Source organism: Zerene cesonia, chromosome 5 (genome assembly GCF_012273895.1).
Source record: "Zerene cesonia ecotype Mississippi chromosome 5, Zerene_cesonia_1.1, whole genome shotgun sequence".
Classification (NCBI taxonomy): domain Eukaryota; kingdom Metazoa; phylum Arthropoda; class Insecta; order Lepidoptera; family Pieridae; genus Zerene; species Zerene cesonia.
In genome coordinates this window covers 2979173-2995245 of record NC_052106.1, presented here as the reverse complement: position 1 = coordinate 2995245, position 16073 = coordinate 2979173, and the positions used below count along the sequence as shown (strand labels likewise).

Genomic DNA, 16073 nt, shown 5'->3' with positions numbered 1-16073 from the left:
AAAATTATTTATTTTCATCGTTTGTAGCATTAAATAATTCTATGTTTTATTTTAATACACTCACTTTATTATAGTTTAATAATCTTTCGAGTTCTTTCGTCACCCCTTGTCATGAAATATCAAGTTATTTTAAGCCACTTGTAAGCACACGTGCTACCGACTAGGTTTTTTATAGCAACACCTAATGAACCGAACGCTCGGAAGCTGGCATGGTTCCCTGCCCAGGATATCCTGTTTGAAAATAAAAGAGCTACCCCACACCTTTGCAGTAACTCCATACGTAAGAACGAACTGTATTATATGCCATAAGAACTGTTAAAACATTATTAACTTACTCTTCATTGAGATAAGGTTGATATTTCAATACAGACTAGAATGTGTATTGGTGTTCGTTAAGTTCAAAATATGGGTACTGAAACCACAGATAATAATGTGGATATTCGTATTAATAAATAATAATATTTCTTTGCGATGAAATATAAATCGCTTTCTTAATTAAATATTGGTATTAATGTACCTACTCCGTATCATTATTACTTTATTTTCAATAATATCACTTATTTATTGAAACAATTTAGAAAGGAAAAACTACCTACTTATGTTTTAGTTCCTGAATAATGTCTCTTATTTGTTACTAGCGGCCCGCCCCGGCTTCACCCGTGGTACGTATATAGCCTACTAGCTGTGCCCCCGGTTTTACCCGCGTAAGTCCGTATCCCGTAGGAATTAAGGGATAAAAATTGGCCTATATGTTATCCCAGTTGTCCAGCTGTCTACGTACCAAATTTCATTGCAATCGGTTCTGTAGTTTTTGCGTGAAAGAGCAACAAACACACACACACATCCTTACAAATCTCGCATTTATAATATTAGTAGGAATAGGATAGCCTTCCTTTTCTCATACAATAACTGTTTCTTATATATCGCTATTTACATTTTTTTTCAAGAAAATTTGAAAGTACAAGTTTCAAACAAGAATTTTATAATCGGTTAAAATTTTTATTATATAAATGATTGTTTCACAATTTCTCTGCAAAAAACGTTTTTATTTCAGGTAAATGGGTATTTAATTTCTTATTGAAATTAATTTCAAACAATATTATTTAATTAACTACCTACATATTACGTTTACAGATTATCACGTGTGCTCTGAGCTCTTGGATCGATTATCTTTCTGACTCATTCACCGGCACGCCAATGTACACGGATAGTGACGAAAATGTTCCGACTTCCAATTGACCAATAACTCCAAAAACGAAAAGGGAAAAATTAAATAGGTACGCCATTCGCGGCTCGGCGACTGGCGCTCAGCGTTTTGTTCAGTCTCGCCACTCGCCAGTCTAGCGCCGACCGTCGATTCGAACGTACCGCGCATGCGCTCTGTGCGCCATCGTAACGAACTGTCAATTCGAAGAACGTAAATAAACAAGTGAATCTCATTTACGTGAGTTCATAATAAGTGCGTGATATAAGTTAATTAATAATATAAATTAATAAGAACACTATTTGTATTACCGTGCCAATTAATGCAACGATTTTGCAAGTGAGTATTTCTTTTGTCTTTTTTTCGCACGGTGCACAACCGGCATCGGCTGTGATTTGTTTTGTGCAATGGGATTATCAAATAAGAAGTAAAAATGAATATTGTAACTGTAGCAATTAACAATAAACGTCTAATGAGATTGTTTACCATTTTTCATTGTACATGCAATCCGTTGCTTATGCTAATAGTCATGTTTACCTGTTTGTTTTTAACCTTATTCTATTTAAATAAGTATTAAATTTTAATATTGCTACAATATAAAAAATATTGAAGGTTACAAACCCTTTTTAGTTACAATATAATATAGATGTACCTATAATTTTCGCATAAATAATTGTTTAAATATGTACTTAAAAATAATAATAATATGACACATACCAGTATTGTATACGAGGAGGCGTTCCATATTTATATTCACTAAATAATTAACCTTTAATACATATATTTACCAATAAATCAGAATTAAATTAAACTTCAAGCCCAAACGCAATGAACCGGCCATTGATCCCAGACATGTGCCAAAGAAAGTCTAATCTTTAGTCTAGCTAGACATCTAATTAATCTCCTGTTACAGTAACGCTGTAAGGAAGAAGGTACCGACCGGCGTATATGCATACTTTGTAAATACCTATCTCGTTGACTTCGGTACACCTGATTGATTGATGATTTGATGATTTTATTCATATGTTACGGTTTATTATAATTAATAGATAGGTAATACTATATTTTCTTTTTTTTATGTTGTTTTTAACTCTAATAAAAATTATAAATGACATACTAGGTATCAAACCCCACTAACTGGGGGTTGTAATTTGGTATGTCAGATAGCCAGGAGGGTAGGCATCCGCTAAGAAACGATTCGATGAATTCTACTCCCAAAGGTTTACCTATAGGAGATGAAAGTTTATTCCACGAAATATTTTCTAGACCAAGCGAGCGAAGCTGCTGGCACAAGCTAGTGTTACATAGAGACGCACAATTGAACAATGGGAATACGACGAATCGAAACAAGACCCCCCAACTACCCTAACGGCCCAGACGTATAAATTGCAAAGTTTAGACATGCCTTTTATCGGATGGATACACGGCCTTATCTCATGTTCTTTTAGACTCAGACAGATCACTACAGTCACACGTTGGATATAATAGGGAAAACGATATACGTAGAAATATTGTTTTGTAACAGTTTGAATTTATTCGAAATTCGTATTTGAAAGAAGAATTGTGTGAGATCCAATGCGGACGATGCAAATGACATTGTTAAGAAAACCGTATAAACATTTCCATACTATATTTTATAATTGTATGTCTCATTGGTAAAATATGTTATTAAAATCGGTTGATTATTCACAGATTATTCCCTACACAAGTCACAATCTCACAAATATATCACAATTGCATAAATAAAGTATGTAAAGGTAGTATTTTTAAATTTTTAAGATATGTAATATCGTGCATATTTCTTGGAATTACAAAAGGTTTAACTCCTAGGTATTTGTACCATTCGTTTAACAAATAACCCTAACTATTGTAAATATTGTAAATATTTTAATATTACTCTTCGAGTGTAGCTATTAAAGAACCTAATGGACTAATACTAACAGCACTAAAATGTAACGTTAAAAATAGAATATTATTAAATGTCCATGATATGAAGGCATTTATGGAAATCTTATCGCAAAATCCAACATAGAAGCCCTTGAAAATAAGAGGCATTCATATCAGGGGACATCCTAACGGATGTAACTGTCATCTATTACTAGAACAGTATTTGCCAAAGCGGCACCTTTGTCCATAGATTTTCCTATGATAGTGATGATACATTTCGCGCGGGTCATTGTATCATTAATGGGTAAATTTAGTTAATTAGAATTCCAATTAGATGTAAAGTCTTTATATAGACGCTTACGTCGGTCCCGGTACAGGTAATTCGCTTATCACCATCTAGAATCTACGTTTCTTTCGCGAATAATAAAAACTAACAATAAGGATGTAAAGACGGTAACATATTTTATTGCAATGCTGTGGGAATAAGAACGTATAACAATGAACAACCAGACAGTTTAAGAAAACATGTTTAATTGTATAATGTATATGCAAGGTTCTGCACTTTAATTAACTTGTGAATTCAAATAAATAATTAGTAGTAGTATCTCGCTCTGATATTGTTAAAATAAAACGATATAAACCGAGTAACTGTTCACTAACTAAGCACTTACTGGTATATTCGAGAGAATTTTCGTTCACAGACAACCATTAAACTTCTGATAGATCAAAGTTGAGCATAACTTCGCCAACGCAGGCTGATTGCGAAAGGCAGGTCTTTCTCAAGGAGCGGCCACATACCTGCGCCCCGCTAGGTCCTACACTCCTTTCCGTATTTGTTCTAACATTCCTTTTAATTAACACAATTAAAAGCTATGGGAAGTGGAGTTTAAATCTGTTTCGGGATCACAAATTGACGTAAATTGGTAAACAAACGACGTTGTTAAGCGGCTTGAAGCGGAATTCGCATTTAAACTGCAAGTGATCGTTATCACTGATTTTTTTAAACAACCAATAAGATCGTTTTAAATAAAACATGACAATTTCCGCGCCATTGAAACTGTTTATATATGACCCTTTTGCCAGATCAAAATTTAAGGGTGTGTGTAGATAAGTTTGAGACCCTTTCCCCTTTCCAGAACCGCTAATTGTGAAAATGTTTAGTTAAATACGTAAGTCTGCTTAATGGGATTCATAATTAGAGGTTAACTTGAACAAAAGTATAGAGTAAATATTCGTCGCGCCCTTCTGATAAGCTAAACATTGTCTTCCTGTGAACTAATGGTGACCATAAACGCTACACATTATGGTCACGAATTTTGCTTGAATATGGAGATGTACTTGCTATATTTAAATTAGGTTTATGTGATATAGATCTTGTTTGTTGTCGGTTATCTGTTGACTTTGTCTTATTAATATTTAAAATTTATTTTGAAAGTGAAATGATGTGGATATATTTAGAGAGGCCACATAAAATTAACCTGAATTCTTAAAACATGCCATGCTATGTTTCCGGTGATACATATCCTTTTCTTCACCCTTCCCAATCCATTCCATTTTTCCAAATATCAATCTTTTTATACCTTACCGCTTAAAAGCGGGCAGCGCATTCGCAGAGGTCTGAGTTTCTATCAATGTTCATGGGCGGTGGTGAACGCTAAACATCAGGAGACACACCAGCTCAGTTGCCCGCTACGCCATAAAAAACACAATTTAAACTACTATGTATTAATTCAAAAAAATCCATTTAAACGTTTACATGTCTTGTAAAACTACGCCACCCTCACAGCAATTGTATTTTCGCACGTTCAATTTTCACACATTCTATTTTCGCGAAACGACTGGTGGTCACATTAGCGTGCCGTTGACTCCACTCATTGCCTCGGCCTCGACCCCCGTCTATATTTTTAGTTTACTCCGCATACCTAACAAAACTAGTTACATATGACTCACAATGTACTTCTTTGCTTTCGAAATTTACGATTCACATACTTACCAATGTTTATTGATATCAACGTTTTTGAGGCGCGATTGATGTAATGACATTATTCTATTTGCGGTTTTATTTATTGGTTTTATTGGATGAGCTTTAAGATTCCGCGCTAAGTGGAATTCTGTTATTGACATGTATATGGTTCCTTCGAACGCAGCTTACAAGCGTTTTGTTCGACTTAGACTCTGATATTTCTCGGTATTTGAATCCTGTCTAATGAAAATTCCCAGTAGCTATAAGCGTAACGAAGAAATTCAATTCTGTGTACATATATCATTCATTGATTCTTTTCAACCTTCATGAGTCATCTCTCTCTGGTAGTTTTGTCAATTTTCCATGTGGTAGCACATAGTTGTAAAACCTTAAAATGGTTAAACTACGCATGAAAAAGCCAGGATTACAATAAGTTATCACTGCCTATAGCAATTATCGGAAACATATACATATCGTCCGTTATAAAGGCGGCTTAGTACTATTTGTATACATTTGTGTTGGTCGTGTAGTCAAATTGCGATCCGGCATTTACTCAGCAAATGGCCTATGCAAACATTTGGTGCTTGACAAACACGGGATTGAAGAGGCTTGTATTATTTTTTCTTTATGTTTTCTACTTTGAGAGATTTTTTTCAATAATTATAAGTATTTTTAAATCTGTAGCAAGTATAATGTATGTATGACATACATTATACTTACTGAGTTTCTATCTCGTTTTATATTCTTTTATTTAAATCGAGAGACTACAGATCTTACATAAGTCACTGTTATCCTATAACTCCTAATGGCTGTATAAAAAATTAAAAAACCTCAAAGACAATGTAAAAAAACATCAATTAAAGATAACGACAGAAATATAACTTTACGAAAAAATGTCATACAAAATACACCTGAATAGCGAAAATGTTTCATACGGCCGCTCGCGGACGATCAATTTACCTCCGCTTTGTTGGGCAATTAATGTGACTCAGGCAATAAGCAATCTCTGCGACATGACGTGGCGCTTAGGTCTGATACAAGCCTGTCAATCATTGTTAATTGATATTGGGTCAAAAACAGAAGACTGGCATTTTTTATCAAAGATATTGTATCATTGAAATTGATACATCTTTTTGTACGGTTTAACTTTTCCAAGCTTTTTCTGAATAAATCAGAGACCTTATAGGATCAGTAATATATACAATGTCAGTCAAGCCTATTCAATGTTTATTTACTCAGAAATCATCGTATGCATCACGTGATTTATGAAATGGAGCACTTCGTAATGAAAGAATAAACATTTTCTGTTTCAGTTTCATATCACTATAGAAAAAAATCTCGAGCTCTCATGAAAGAAGATCTATTCGTATTATTAACTTTAATAAGAATAAAATTTATTTTATAAAAAAGTGTAACCAGAGATGGTATTTATTTAATGTTTAATGTTTTTACTTAATGGTTACATTATGTTTTTGATTTATGTGTTAAAGATAAATAAAATATTATTATAATTATTAAACTGTCAAATTAACACACAAACTACAGCCTGTGATAGCTTAAACTTTAGGATCCCTCATATTTAAAGTCAATTCCAGTTTTTTTTAATTAATTTTTAAGCAGTATTCATGCACAAACCTACTAGTACTAACTACTTATAAACGAATAAATAACATTGGAGTGTCTTTATTTTTGGCTAGTCTCTGGAACTACTGAACCAATTTAGACGGGACTTTCACTGGCAGATAGGTGATGTGGCGTGGAATAACTCTTACTAATATTAAGAAACAAAAAAAAATACGAATTTATGCTGGTTAAACCCCGGGATGTGGCTGCATGCAGTACGAGAATAAAAATAATACTCCCGTTCACTCGTATTTATAACCGAATCCCAAAACGACGTTTCCCATTTGTTGTATGAATATTTTTTAGTAAAACAGTTACGCTGATATTTCTGACATTTCAAATATCCCATTGCCTTAAAAGTTTCCATATTTAACAACCAATACGATCCTAGTTTGGTTTCCAGGAAAATATTTGCTGAAATGCCTTTTCAAATGCGCTGCGACGTTCAAACGTGAGTTTTCGTTCACATGTTTTCCAACAAAAATGTTTCTTACCACCGAGATAATAAGGGTCACATTTTAAATTATAAGATGTTGAAAAGGGTTAAGAGTTAAGAGATCGAGATCGCCCTGTTCTTAGATCTACACGATTTGTGGGTTGTTCGTTGAAAGAAAGAAGTCCTTGTTGGAAATGATTTTGCTGAATTTTACGTAATTTTTTTTTTTAATTGTCTTTGAACAACTGAATGGTAGATTGATTGATTTAAAATGTCTACTGAAGGTTTAATTAACCAAATAATTATACTAGTAAATCATTAACATTATGTTTTAAATGACAGCAAAAAGGAAAGCCATTTCGTTTAGTTTCAATTTATTGATTTACAATCCACTTAAATAAATTATAGTTTCAATCTGTCCGATGATAGCTTAAGCTGTTATATTTCTATACGTGTTCAATAACTCACTATTGGTTGGAATTACTGTGACTGATAGCTTGCTATCTTAATGTTATTAATGTTCCATTTCTGATATTAATAGCGGTTTGTCAATTTATTTGAAGACGTAATATTAATTGAATGTTTATTATTAATAACCCAATATTAACTGTATAGAGTTTCGTTTTGCAAACGATGAACTTTGTATTGCATTAGGACAATTTTAAAATAAAGATCCTTAGTCATGATTTTTCCCCCAGTGTCTGTCATCGCACGAAAGATTTAATTTGTATTCGCCAGTGTATCCAAATGAAGCTTTATTGCAATGGCAATAGATAACAAATTTGCGTTACGCTCGAAAGTCTGAAACCAACAGGACATTCCCAGACAGGAGCGCATTTGGAGTCGTGGGAGTGGCCGAGGTGCTAAATAACAAGGATCCGGCGCCTTATGGGATGCCGGAATTGAGTTTTTATGATAATCTTGGAGAGGAAGTTCCCAGTCGAAACTAAAAAAGTGCAAAAGAAATGCGTACAAATGAAGTTGTAATATCAATTTGTAAGCAAATTTAATAACAACGTTTTTCGGTCGGTTGAGAGTATATAACTTCTATATATCAATATAAATTTAAGAGAAAAATCTATTATCAAATAACGTAGATCTAGTTAGATTGTTGCTTTTAAGATAATCTTAGGCAAAGATCTGAACCAAATATCCGAACTATTTCATCTAAGTACATGAAATAAAACGAAGTAGTTACATATGTCAGATTTCTATGTAGGAGCTAATGAAGATATTGTAGCGATTGTCGACTCAGGTAAGCTTAGTAGCTACGATAATTGAATAAGATAAGCAGTTCCAATTTCCCAACCAGTAGATTCGTGTTGTGAAAGTTTATTATCAACATTCTACTAATAATAAACATCCATACAGCTTCGTAGAGTATTTATATGACGGCAATCTAAATTACTCTGGACGTATTTCCGCATAGCTGTGGATGCTACGGAATTGCTACCGTTTTTTCGATTTATATTTAAACTAAGATCCAGATAAGATAAAAGGCTGAGTTCTCGAAGCTTTACTTCAATAACTGACAGAAATAAGATTAAAAGAACGCGATGCTGACGCGACTTTGTACGGAATTTCGTTGGGGAAAACTTATGCTGCACTCGTTATTATTTAAAGGAAATACATATGGGTTATTTCCGTTTATATTACGTTCGCGGATCTTTTTAATATACTCTGCACCTATAAGATTTTGTAGCTACATTTTAAATCGCGATCTCATTTCTCATAAAATGGCAATCAGTTTTAAATTGCATTTACGTCGGTGCATAGATTGTGGACTGAGTTATCGCATTTTTAACAAAATTGTATAGGTGTCTCATTCAAAATAAATTAACGATAATTCCTTTTGATATGAAGTTAATTAAATAGTTTTTAAAATCCATCACAAGCTTTTAATATCTGAGTCATCTGAATTAAAACTCAAATTCAGCCTTTTCAGAAAATCGATTCCTAACCCTATTTTACGATTAACAGTGATTGCTGCGTACCTAGCGTTAACATGGAACACCAATAAATCAACGAGCAATGAAACGATTACTCAGATGTTATCATTTGTGAGTCATCTGCTATTTTATCACATCCCAGTTGTAGACATGTCGTGACCGGTCGATGCATGTCATGATCTTGACTTTAACATTTGTTTTCTTTAACCATGGGCTGCTTAATTAGGTCCATCAGTCATATAAACATTGAATCAACAAACGTTTTTAAAGTTGTTATTCTTTCATAACGAATGTTAAGAACTTTTTGTGTGTTATAACACATATATACTATTTTGTTTGTTTTTACTCAGCGGAGCGAGCCGTTTCTATGTTGGATAGTTAGTCTATCTGGATATTTAACGTCTTTTGACATGGGGCATTATTTTTCTGTGTGGCTTAACACTTTTTATACATTTTCGCCATAATGCAAATCTCTATTAGCTATTTCATTTTCAATTTATCTTCAACGAAATAATCGATCTAAAACAAAGAACAAAAAGTTAATCAATGGTGAGGTAAAACGTATATTTAGAAGTATAATGAATGGCAGTAATATTATATTATATATAATTCCAACAGTAAATTTTCTTCACAGCAATAAAATCAATGCGTTGAAGGTAAAAAAATATAAAAAATACAATACACCGTTAGTATTAATGAAGTAACGTACCTACAATTGTTAGGTATTCAGTGAATAATGAAGTTGTGTATTGATTAGTAACGCACGATGTAATGCATTAAAATTTGAATAAACACACCATAATAAATAAGTATATTTCTATTTTCTACTGCACAAATAAAGTGTGCGTTTTAGTCAAACTCTCCTTAATCGTCATCAGCTGTAATTTAAACAATTCCTTAATTCTGGTGTTTTTTCTACCGATTTTAAAAATGGGAGGTTCTCAATTCGACTCGATTTTTTTTTTGTAGTTGCCTCAGAATTTCCGACTGTGTGAAGCGATTTGGATGAAACTTTTTTTATTTGAATGCTGTTACTTTCCATGTTTCCGTTAAAATGATCTAGTTCTGAAAATATGAAGGAGCTTTATTTTTGTTTATTATTTTGTTCAAAAGATTCTGAATAATTACTACAAATAATCAATATACCTACATACGTTCATAAAATATCACAAACCGTTAACAATAGCGAGGTTTGACTTCAAAATACGCTAAATTAATCCTAATTTTTCGTGCCAATTTTAATCTTCCAGAGGAAATGGCTTATTAACGTTGAACAGTGAGTCGATTGTGATTCACCTTAACCAACAATTCGTAATGCGGATTCTTATTAAAAATTTCCTATTTGTAGATTCTAACTGAGCATATAAAAGCATTCGATCTGACTCACCGGTTCATAGACGCCAGGACTCCAATAATTTGGCTTCTAAATTCTGAAATCGTTAACACTGAAAATCGCTTTATGCTATTCATATCAAAAAAGTTAAGATTCATGTTTTTCAAAAATATTCGTGCCTAAAATATAAATTATTTCAAAAAAAGTTTTCTTAGAGGGTTAGACAATGGATCAAACTTTGTAGAGAGTCATTTTCGGGAGCAAAAGTAGCATAGGAAATTCAATTCACAACGCAATGAACAAAACAGTAGTGCATATACAATTTTTAATAAAACCCAAAACAAGTTAAAGCTACAATTTGCCTGCCGCCAAAACATCAGCTAGACGAGTTAAGTGTTTCCGCCTTTATTATACGAAGTGTATTAATTAGCGATATTAACTGGAATCGATCGATCTGAACTCTATCTACATGCAATTAAGGTTGATTACATAGCAGATGATTTACCGTATTACAGCTTCTGTTCAAGCAAAAAGTATGCATTGCTCTGTATAATATAATGACCCCTTGGGGTACAGGATATCCTCCACATATGTTTTGAGGATACAAAAAGACGCTGTTTTATATCGTACGGCTACCGTTTACTCACTTTTTTACCCTTTTTACTCGAGGGGCTTCGCGTGCCGAAAATTACAGAAAAGGAAATATTATGAGAAATAAACCGCGCGTCTTCAATTTAAGTAATGGCTGCTCCGTTTTGGAAATCTTTAGAATTAAATGTTATCGACACGCGTGTTCTTATTTCTCTTACATTTCTGTTACATTGCATGGTATGATTTTTATTAACTTTCGTATTTTGAACAACTATTCACAGAACTGGTGATTGATTTTCGGGGAGTTCATTATACCTATGGTGTGTGTTGTATCTAGTTAAATTAATAATCAAAACATCTTTGAATCGCCTTAAAACTAACCAACAACATACATCACAACCTAATTGTAATTTTGTATCTAAACCTATCCTTTTTTAGCACGGGATCCTATCTTGGGTTCTTGTTTGACCGGTTCCGCCGCCTCGGGAGGCAGCAGGTTAACCTTCTCAAATCACAGTTGATGATGAATGATTGCTCAGATTTCATTTAATGATGGACTGACGGCTTCCAACTGGCAACCTCACGTCTTTTTTACCGAGTTATGTGTAATGAAATGTATAATCGCGTTCAACAAATCTGTAACATCTAATTTAGATGTAATATTTATCATTGAAAGGTGTACGTCGTTTCCTATCCCATAGACTGGAGATATATAATCATGCACGGATTTAATGTATTATTAACTTCGACATTGACAATATGATCTTATTTTCTGTGAGCGAAAAATATGAATTCGCAAGATAATTTATTCAGTATTCGAGTCTGCGTTTTTCTTAATATTACTTATCTCGTATATCAAACAATACTAAAGTTTTATGTCAGTTCTTTAGTTCAGCCTAGTTGTTGAACTCGTAAAAACAAAGGGGGACATATTTATATTTGCATTACTATGCACGTTCGCTTTATTTCATGCTCCTGACCTTTTTATGCCTTGAATTGCTTGAAGTGAAACATTTTTGGGCCTGACCTTTATTTATGTGATGCCGTTTATATGGTTTTATATTTATTTATCAGGATTACTTGGTATCGTGTTAAGCCTTGAAATTTCTACCATTCTTCGCAATTAAATGCGGCTTTCTCGTAAATCCTTACTAAATCTTGGCACTGGAATTCCGTGGGATCGCCGCTGTGGATGCTTTTATATAGCTCGCTTGGAATTTATCGTATTTCAATATATACCTATAATTTATTATTTATTATTGACGAAACATGGTAAAAACTAGTTACATATTTTTTAAATTATTAGATTGAAAAACACTGGGTAATAAATAAATTCGAATACAATTCCTTGTAAATTGGTCGTATTATGTTTGCAATTATATCTATGATTTCGTACGTGTACTAACTCGAGACAGACATTCGAATGTTACACCGACATTAACCGTCTGAATACCCGGTCAGTTCGCGAATTCACCAACTCACTTAAGCACAAATCTGATTATGGATTCCCAACAGCTCCCAAACGTAAGCTTATGCAAATATACGAAAGTACGAATACAGAATACTAGTCTAAAGCCAAGTATTCACTTGAGCGAGACATGAGACAAATCCGAGACAGACATACTCTGCATTAGGTTACGTTCGTGTAGCAGCTAGCTTTAGGAAATATGGAAAGCTAAGTGAATACGCAGCTTTACACTCGCCCGCATACCTCGAAATGTCATCTAATTCGAAATAATCACTCGGGTTTTAACTAAAAGACAAATATATGGGCGTGGCGGTAATTTATTAGTAATGGGCTCACGTGATGGCTTTATTAATGGTGAATTTAATGAAGCTAATCTCCATGTGTACTCGACAAAGAGCTACACGTTTTTGTGCTTTAATAATTTGATATGTTGATGATATCGAACGATTTTGACTACACAATTGAAACTTACATGTTTTACACGTAAAGAATTGATATCTAGGCAATAAGCGTGGACCTTTTTTCTCAAATGTTACTAAAATTCAATTAATCTTAGCTGTTAGTATATTAACAATATGTAAAATACGTTCTCCGTTTACATTCACTTGTCGTTCTTCTTATTTTACTTATTACGTTTCGAAACTAGCATCACTACATAGTATAAAACAAAGTCGTTTTCTCTGTCCCTATGTTCCTAGGAATGCTTAAATATTTAAAACTACGCAACAGATTTTGATGGGGTTTTTGTTAATAGATAGAGTGGGGATAGGAAGGTGTATATGTAGAACATCTATTAAACTACTCCAAATTTAACGCGTGCGAAGCCGCGGGCAAAACCTACTAGCTAGCGCTATTAACATAGTGAGATCCGACTAATTTCGTAACGTCATAACGCTAGGTCAAAATAAAACATAATGATATTACATTATGTTTTGGTATGCAGTCGTGGGCGAATGAATGGTAGGCCTTTGCTTTGTTCCTCTTGTAACTTAAATTTTTTGGTTATTTTTATGCCTCTAATTATGGTTAATAATAATTCATTCAAATACAATAAGTGTGCAAAAATTGGGCATTGTGATTTGTAAAACATAACATTTGTGTGTAAAATTTTATTTATTTTTTAATTTATTTCGTAACTTTTATTATACTTATCTCGGATGTGTTTTATTGTTTTGTTTGTTTTATAAATTGTATGTTTTATACATAGAAAGCTTAAAATGCTTTACATCAAACTTTAACATTTGAAATAGGAATAATTTAGGCCATACTTAAGTTATATCATGATAATCTCATTTGGTTTCACTTCTGTTTATCTACCACATATTAAACAATAGGTAACGAACTGTAAACAATATTATAGGTGCTTTCTAAATAACTATTAAACGTTAGAAGTAGACCATATGGAAGGCACCAACCAGCTTTCGAATAAAAAATAATCATCAATATCGATTCACCCAGTCGAAATTTCTAAAGTAACAAATGAACATAGAATTAAAAGTAAATATAGTCAAATACATTACCTCCTTTTTTGAAATCGGTTTACAAAACTACAAACTTGTGAGTGTCTGTCGTTGAACATATCGCCAAAATAAAGCACAAGTACCCTCATCTCCCGAACAAAATATATCCAAATACGATAGTTGTCACATTCAATGTGGACTTGGCTAAAGTGGCGAACCATAAAGAGAATAGTAAAAAACGAGCCAGTTTGTTGACTGCGCGCTCAACTGGTTATGATGTAACGCAATAGACAAAATGAATGACACATCTATGTATTTATGCTACGAACTCCTTTATTAATGTTATGATTTTTTAATAAACCGCCGCTCTTCACGTGGGTAGATTAGCCGATATTTATTAGTTATACCTATCTAATTTGAGTCATAAATGCTTTATGTCTAGTATAATTGGGCTTGTTAAGTTTTTTAGTCTATACCAAAGTGATTGATTATAAATCTTTTGAGATAGCGCTTCCTAATCCTGACTATAAGTTAAATGACTAACATTTAAATTGCAATAACATTGGAACAACGGGCGAATGAAAGAGGAATAATGAAATGAAAGAATTTGGAAAAAGTATTCGAAACATAAAATTCAAACAGCCCATTGTACCAGTCGCCATTCACCCGTCCTCTTCAAAAACTCGCAACACTACTGACAGGTGTGTTCCCGTCGTGCCCCTTTTTTCAACGTCCGTTTCGTATCAAGATCCCTGTCTCGAAAAACTGTAAAACCCACTTCGACGCGCATCCGATATTGAGTTTTGATTCGTTACGTTAAGGTTAGTATTACAATAGCAAGCTCTAAAATTCGGTTCGAGAGTAACAATGAATGGATCATTTCCCTTACAATATGTTACAACGGTTAAAAATTTTACGGTTTAAGTGAAAATTACCTTATCCCAACGGAATAAAGCACAATTTTGTTATGGCAATTGCAATGTTTTTAAAGTTTGGTTTTAATTTATTTTCGGATACACAAAATCGGACTGGAATTAACTCAAGCATTTTTTGCGATTTATAGTAGAAATTATAGTTTAAACAAGTTATATGTTTAATTAAACAGTTTTTTTAGAAAGTGTAGAATGATTTAGATTATGAGTAATGTTAAAGTATTCATTATTATATTGTCTAAAGTATTCATTACGAAGCTTTTAACCTCATTTCGTTTGAAGAAATCAATTTTGATTCGATGCGTAGGTAGGTATCGATACATCTCATGATTTCTATCGATTCAATTACCATTGTTCGTCACGGCGATATCGATATGCCTCACACGATTTATTCGATTTATCTAATATTTCTCACGTTTTCAACACCGAATAGCCATTATTAAGTCTGCCGTGTAACCTTGAATACATTTCGTTGTTTTTATGATTAATAGCTGTTAATAATTGTATCATGTAAGTATAATTAAGAAGTGCCTCTGTGAAAGACTTTGTTAAATTTAATTATCCATTGTGTTGATACTTGTTGTGTTAAACTACGACTTAATAATGAGAATCTTAAGAAAGTGCATTTCTTAGTAAAGACGCGCCTACATTTGCGACAAAACGAGTAGCAATGTAATTGTTGGCAGTGGTATGACAAATTAGTTTTTAAATCTTTTCTGCTACTTATGTTATATTCATATATATCTATAATTAATAAAAGTGCATGATTATTGTGGCACCGCTTTATAAATATTGACACAATACACATTGGGTAGTTATGAAATACGCGTGACTATGTATACGCCTTTTGAGACAAAATTTCGTGATGAAAAGTAGAGATTAGAAATTTATACATAGAACTAAAAGTTTGAACAAATTTGTTCAAGCTATATTAATCACATTATATTAAACATTCAAGTTTAATCTCGGTATAAGTCTAGACTTCGAAATAACTTTGAATTCTTTTGTAATTTTTCTTAATACTCTTTAATAAATCGCTTACAAGATATATCTCCAAATAACCTTACCTCTGTGGAAGATAGCATTACCTCAAAAGGGATCGCTAAGTTAGCAGTAAAGGGAGCTTAACTTGACTCAATTAGACTCACTTGAACTTCTCACACAATTCAAAGAGGTTAACTTTAATCAATGGACGGCTTTCATTGCGAACCTTTTTCATTAAATACT

The 16073-nt window shown here is 33.0% G+C and overlaps 1 protein-coding gene across 1 annotated transcript in view; it reads left to right on the top strand.

The window, feature by feature from the left end:
* Nucleotides 1-1481: 1481 nt before the first annotated feature.
* The window catches only part of LOC119839891 (MOXD1 homolog 1-like), a 58612-nt gene continuing 44020 nt past the window's right edge, over nt 1482-16073 (top strand). Inside the window, exon 1 of the mRNA XM_038366323.1 lies at nt 1482-1543. The gene's annotated coding sequence lies outside the window, so the exon portion shown is untranslated. The remainder of the gene's footprint in view (nt 1544-16073) is intronic.